Source organism: Mus musculus, chromosome 15, assembly GCF_000001635.26.
Source record: "Mus musculus strain C57BL/6J chromosome 15, GRCm38.p6 C57BL/6J".
Classification (NCBI taxonomy): domain Eukaryota; kingdom Metazoa; phylum Chordata; class Mammalia; order Rodentia; family Muridae; genus Mus; species Mus musculus.
In genome coordinates, this window is record NC_000081.6 from 44,612,447 (window position 1) to 44,618,822 (window position 6,376).

Consider the following 6,376-nt stretch of genomic DNA (forward strand, 5'->3'; position numbering starts at 1 on the left):
TGGCCAATGGTTGGTCTGTCCTGCGGTTTTCCTGAGGAATATAATCCAGAAAGGGAGGGGTGCCTACCATAGACCTCTTGTCCCTTCCAGGAAGGGAGGGATCTTTTTGCTCTGGGGTCTTGGTAGAATTTTCCAAAAGCCCTGAGCTTGGCCTCTTCTATACTATAGTTTGATTTGACCCAGTCTGTGGTTGATCAGGGGACTCTTATCTACAGTCTACACTCATCAGTGGGCATTTTCAGCTTACTCATGTAAATGCTCTACATACCACAAATACCCATTAACCAGGGAAAATTACACTAGCATTTATTTATTCTGATTTCTCTCCAGACATTTATTATATAAACTATATAATAGCAAAATAGCCCACCAGAAGACATACAGTAAGTGCCTGCATGCCTGTTGTTCCATACACGGAACCTAATATGTTAAGAAGTTCTTGAATATACATATGAATCAATGATTGAACCCTTATGGTAAAGTACCCCCACAAATGTTATTTGCCTATGAATGCTTGATTTATTAGAGGAGTTCCTCCAGGTTGAGGGTTCCATGAGGATTTGGCACATAGTATATCCTTAAGTATAAAAGAAACTTTCTGAGTAAATTAACTAATAGACAGAATAACAAAAACTTTCCTAAACGGTATTTTCTTTTAGATAAAACATACTTTTCAAATATTACAGAATTTGTACTTCATCTTGAGTTACAGTCCTAATGTTTCAAATAACACTGTATAAAATTCACACTTAGCAACTGGTTATGGTTGCTATGGCAATAGGATCTGTGCCTATGAGCTGAGAAAATAATTCCTTTTGAGCAAGATATTTATGAGTATATCTGACTACATGACAAGAGCATTTTCACTGTTTTTTAGAGCAATTTATGTATTTAGGATCCTTTGTGTATGTAAATTCTTCCTCAAAAAAGAAAATATATGTCTAAATTTTTTAGTATTTCTTGTATGATAACAATTTGAACTTAAACCTTACTGATAAGAGGTTTAATTGCAATTCTAATATTCATTATGTGAGATGAGTAGCTCTACCATATTAAATATATAGAATACCTAGACGCACATCTTTGACAAGAGTGCTAACACAATATTTTCAAGGGCCAGAAGTAGGTGGCCAGGAGGAGGTTCAAAACAACAGTCAGAAATAATTCGGACTTTAAATAGCAACTATTAAGAGAAAACTTCCCAAATAGATTTGAACTGACAGTGCTAACTGGATCTATGTGTTTTAAAAGTGTTTAAATCATGAAGAAAGCTGCACTCAAAACATATTTATAATAAGCATACAGCAAAGTACGGAGCTGACTTACAGGGTGCAAACAAAACCCAAAACCACATCCCCGGATGCTTACTTGTGCTGAAATGATGGTGTGCAGGAGGAATGGATTGCCTTTGGCGTGGATAATGTTATAAGTAACAACTAAGTCTGAGGAGACACGAGGAGAGCTGCAGTGTTACAGTTCTGAACTCTGTACTTTCTCTGTCGTTAAGACAAAGGGCAGAGGATACTGTCCAGAGTTAATTTCAGGCTACAGCTCCAACCCCTCATAATCCTACTCCTTTTCCTTTTTAAATAATATGCTACCAGCAAATATGGCCATTGATAATGATGGAAAAAAATCCACCTGTTTTCCTTGGAACCAGCATTTCTAGTAGTGAGCTCAAGGTTTTACTAGAGTGACAGTGATAGGTTTGTATGACTGCAGACTTTCACTGACTTTTACCATGTGGTTCCAACACATTTCTGCTCACATCATGACACTTAGTTTACAAATAAATCTATGAGGAAAAATTCATTGATATAATATTGTAGATATAAAAACTGAGGCTTAACGCCGGGCGTGGTGGCTCACGCCTTTAATCCCAGCACTCGGGAGGCAGAGGCAGGCGGATTTCTGAGTTCGAGGCTAGCCTGGTCTACAAAGTGAGTTCCAGGACAGCCAGGGCTATACAGAGAAACCCTGTTTTGAAAAACCAACCAACCAAACAAACAAACAATCAAAAACCCAAAAAACCTGAGGCTTAACATTGTTGACAGTCAGAGCTGCCATGCCCAGCTTGCTGTATATAGCTGAAGTCTTTCATTGTAAGCTCACACTATTGTCAAGTTTGCAAACCACATGCAAGATAGATCTAATTAGTATTCTATATTGTTGTATGGCAATCAACACATGTGCACTCGGAGATGATAAAAGTCCATAGATCTCCATATTATACTCAGATAAAAGTTAATTGAACCATGAAGTAGAAGATAAATGTGGGATGGGATAAGTGGCATTATAGCACCCCACCATAATCCTAGTCACAGAGTGAGAACTTAACCTTTTTTCACTTTACTCTATTTTTAGTAGGAAAAAAACAAAAAATGAATAAAATGTGTTATTTTTCTAAATTTCTATCCAGGCTGACTGTAACAGTTGCTCTTAGCTCTCATGTCTTCCTGTTATAGGCACCAGGTAATGGTTACTGCTTCTCTCATACAGTGGGGGAGACAATACAATGCTCCACAGAAAGTTAATTTTCACTTAACAACACAGAAGTGTTTAATTTAATTTAAATTTTTACTTATTCACTTTACATCCCACTCACTGCCTCTCTCCTGGTCACACCCCCCTCCAACAATCATCCCCCATCCCCCATCCCCTATCCCCCATCCCTTTCTCCTCTGAGCAGGTGAGGGAACCCCTAGGTATGCCCTCAACTCTAGCACTTCCCATCTCAGTAAGGTCAGGCATGGCCTTTCCCACTGAGGCAAGACAAGGCAGACCAGCTAATAGAACATACAAATAAAGATAATACAGATAAAAGCTTTTGTGACAGTCCTAGTTCTAGTTGTTCAGGATGCACATGGAGGCCAAGCTACATATGAACGGGAAGGCCTAGATTCTGAACCACCAACCAAAGAACATACACAAGAAGTTTTGTTTTGTTTTGTTTTTTTAAGATTCTTTAAACTGGGCTGGAGAGATGGCTCAGCGGTTAAGAGAGCACTGACTGCTCTTCCAAAGGTCTTGAGTTCAAATCCCAGCAACCACATGGTGGCTCACAAACAACTGTACAGCTACAGTGTACTCATACACATAAAATAAACAAATAAATCTTTAAAAAAAAAGATGCTTTAAACTGTTCAGTTTGTTTATTAAACTATTAACCCTAAACATTAGTTGTTAGGTTTTAGATCCCAGAACAAAGAGCTAAGTGGCATATTTTACATATCAAAACAGAACAGCCCTTCAGGTTCTCCCAGCATTCCTCAGTCCCTACATGACATACCATGCCCCCAACTCTGAACTTTTCAGGTCATTAGTTGGGCTGTTCTTCCTACAGAGGCTCTTTGCTATACAACCCAGACATTTTGGTTTCTCCTTTTCTCTCCCCGACTCCCTTTCTTCTCTCTGTGCACATGTTTTCTCTCTTCCTCTTTTCCCTCTGTTTCCATGGGGACTTCCCTGATCTTCTTTCTTCTTCCTTGAGGGCAATGAACTCACCCTTCCAAGAGCAGCTTCCCAACAAACCTGCATATATATATCTTGAGTTCAAATCCCAGCAACCACATGGTGGCTCACAAACAACTGTACAGCTACAGTGTACTCATAAGTACATCAGTGGTCAAAAATGTTTAAATTCCCAGAATATTGACATTTATTATTTTAAAATCAAATAAAATTCTCTAGTAGACAGACCAATAAGACAATCTACTAAAATTATCAAAAAAAAAATCTGTGATTTCAAATATGCCTGCTCAGACTGTCACTCTGTGTTATGAGCTGCAAGCCTTTGTCTCACTTCATCAGGAAATAAATGTGAATTCATAATCTGTATTCAACGACGAACAGCCGCTCATTAATAAAAATCTATTAACGTCCAAGTTTTATCCATGTGACAAAAAAAAAAATAAAATAAAAAATAAAAGCACCCTTTGGTGAAAATTCAGATATTGGTGTGGGGTACAGGACTCTTCCAACCTTTGAACAGGGTCAGTGAACCAGGTTCAACTACAGCTGAAGAACTTAAACAATGGAGCCTGAGTAAAATCAAAAGAACGCAGATCAGAAACTTTAAAATGTTTTTATGTTTAAAATGCAAACATTTTATGCACAGAGCAGGCAGAATGAGCTAGACCCCATGGAGAAAGGCAATCCAGAAAAAGTCATTTACTGGCAGTAATGATTATGGTCTATGAGTGTTTTCTAGTGGTAATTTTAATGGCCTGTGAATTTTAAGATCTTTTTGTTCTTCCCACTTTACATCTGGTCATTCCCTTCAGCCCCCACACAAGATTTGGGTAATGGGCAAGACTTAAAGTTACACATTTCAATAAGCTGTCTCCAATGAGGGGTCCTGAAGTGTCGGCATGTAAGATCACCAACAAGATTTAAAGTCTTCTCTTGCAGGTATTTTACAAATGAATTTGGATTGCAATATGCAATTTTGTTGTCATTTTAGGATTCTCATTGCTGTGATGAAATATGACCAAAGCATGTTCAGGAGGAGAGGGTTTATCTGGCTTATACTTTTATATCCATCGTCCATCACTGAAGGAAGTCAGGAGAGGAACTCAGTCAGGGAAGGAACCTAGAGGCAGGAGCTGATGCAGAGGCCGTGTAGCAATGCTGCTGACTGGCAAACTTCATGTGGCTTGCTCAGCCTGCTTCCTTATAGAAGCTAGAACCACCAGCCCAGAAGTAGCCCCACCCACAAGTGGGTGAGCCTTCCCACATCAGTCACTAACAGAATGCCTCACAAGCTTACTACAGCCCTCTCTTATAGGGGCATTTTTCTCAATGAAATTGAGGCTTCTTTTCTGGTGACTCTAGCCTGTAACATTTTGATATAAAACTAGCCAGTATGGTTGCTTTCCTTTTGTTCTCTGTTGTGAAACAAGTACCCAGCCACCAGGATTTCTGTAGAAACATGTGCCTCCTTTGGTTTTTCAATTTGGAAATGGTGAATTATTAAAAAAAAAAAATCATAAAAAAGAAGATTATCATGGGGCATAATAAGTAATTTAAAACGAAGATGTAAGTCATCACATTAAAAAAACATGCTCCTATTAGGATTTCGGGAAATCAAAAAATGGCAGAAATTATAGATTATTGGAATTTGGATAATACTAGATTGGATTATAGATAGAATACCTGTTTCAGGGACCTCAGGTGATTTATTTATTCATTTATTTATTTGATGTGTGGCTGTGTAGTTACTAAAAATGTTGCAGCTTTATGATAGTTGAGTGGCTATTATCTATGATTGCTTGATATGTGCCTGACTGCACTGAAAGCATTGCAAGTATTAAATGCACTTAAGAGGAGACCAGATTAAATTAATTCATGTTTACCTAGAACCAGAGAAAGAATCCTAAATTTACTTTTTCCTCATTGTTAGGGTAAGCATACTAAACTGCTGTCTTGGATTAGTGGTACACACCAGTAATCTCAGAATGCTGTAGAAGCTGAGGCAGGAGGGGCTTAAGTTTCAGGATTGCAAGAACCTTTCTCAAAGAAAATAAAGCACAATAAATAGTAATAAAAATATGGAGCAGATTGCAGTGAAGAGGGTGGGGGGTAGAATATTTCAGGTTACATGGATAGACGAATCATGGTGAGAGAACAAAGGCAGCTGAATCTTTAAAAAGGAATAGGAAGGAAAGGCTAGTTGAGGAAGAATTTGAAAAAACTGCTTTCAACTTTTCGATATATCATAAACACAAATATATGTACACACACACACACACACACACACTCCCTTGCCAGCCACTTCCTAATAGTAGCTTCTTAAGAATTCTTAGTCCAACAGAACAATAAACTCGGATTTTTACAAGCACACAAGATAGAAAAAGAAAAGAAAACATGAAAAGAATATGCTTGTGTACATACATACATACATATGTATGTATAAACGTAGAAGTGAAACTGTCTAGAAGAACAAGGATCTATCAGCGGTGGGAGGAAAAAAAGGGGGTAGGAGGTTGTATCTGTTCAAGTTACAATGTTTCCTTAAATGAAAGCATTTTTATGGAACAAAGTAACATGTACAATAAAAAATAAAAACCAAAAGTCAATCAAACAGCAGAAAAATATCCGATTGCAAGAGAGAACCCCAAAAAGACAAGAGCTGGGTAAAAAGGCTAGCCCCTGATGCAGGATATAAGGAGGGACCTAGAAGAATCACCCGCCTTACTTTCAGTTAAAAACTGGACTAAGATTTAAACAGAGCCAGATAAATTCTGAAAGAGACGTGTAAACGTCTCAGGTCCAGCAGTAATTGGGGTCTGTCCTAGTCACACCCAAATCATTTTGAGACAGAGAGGCTTCGCCAATGTTTCACAATCTAGATGCAGTTTCGCCTTGGCCCCATCTA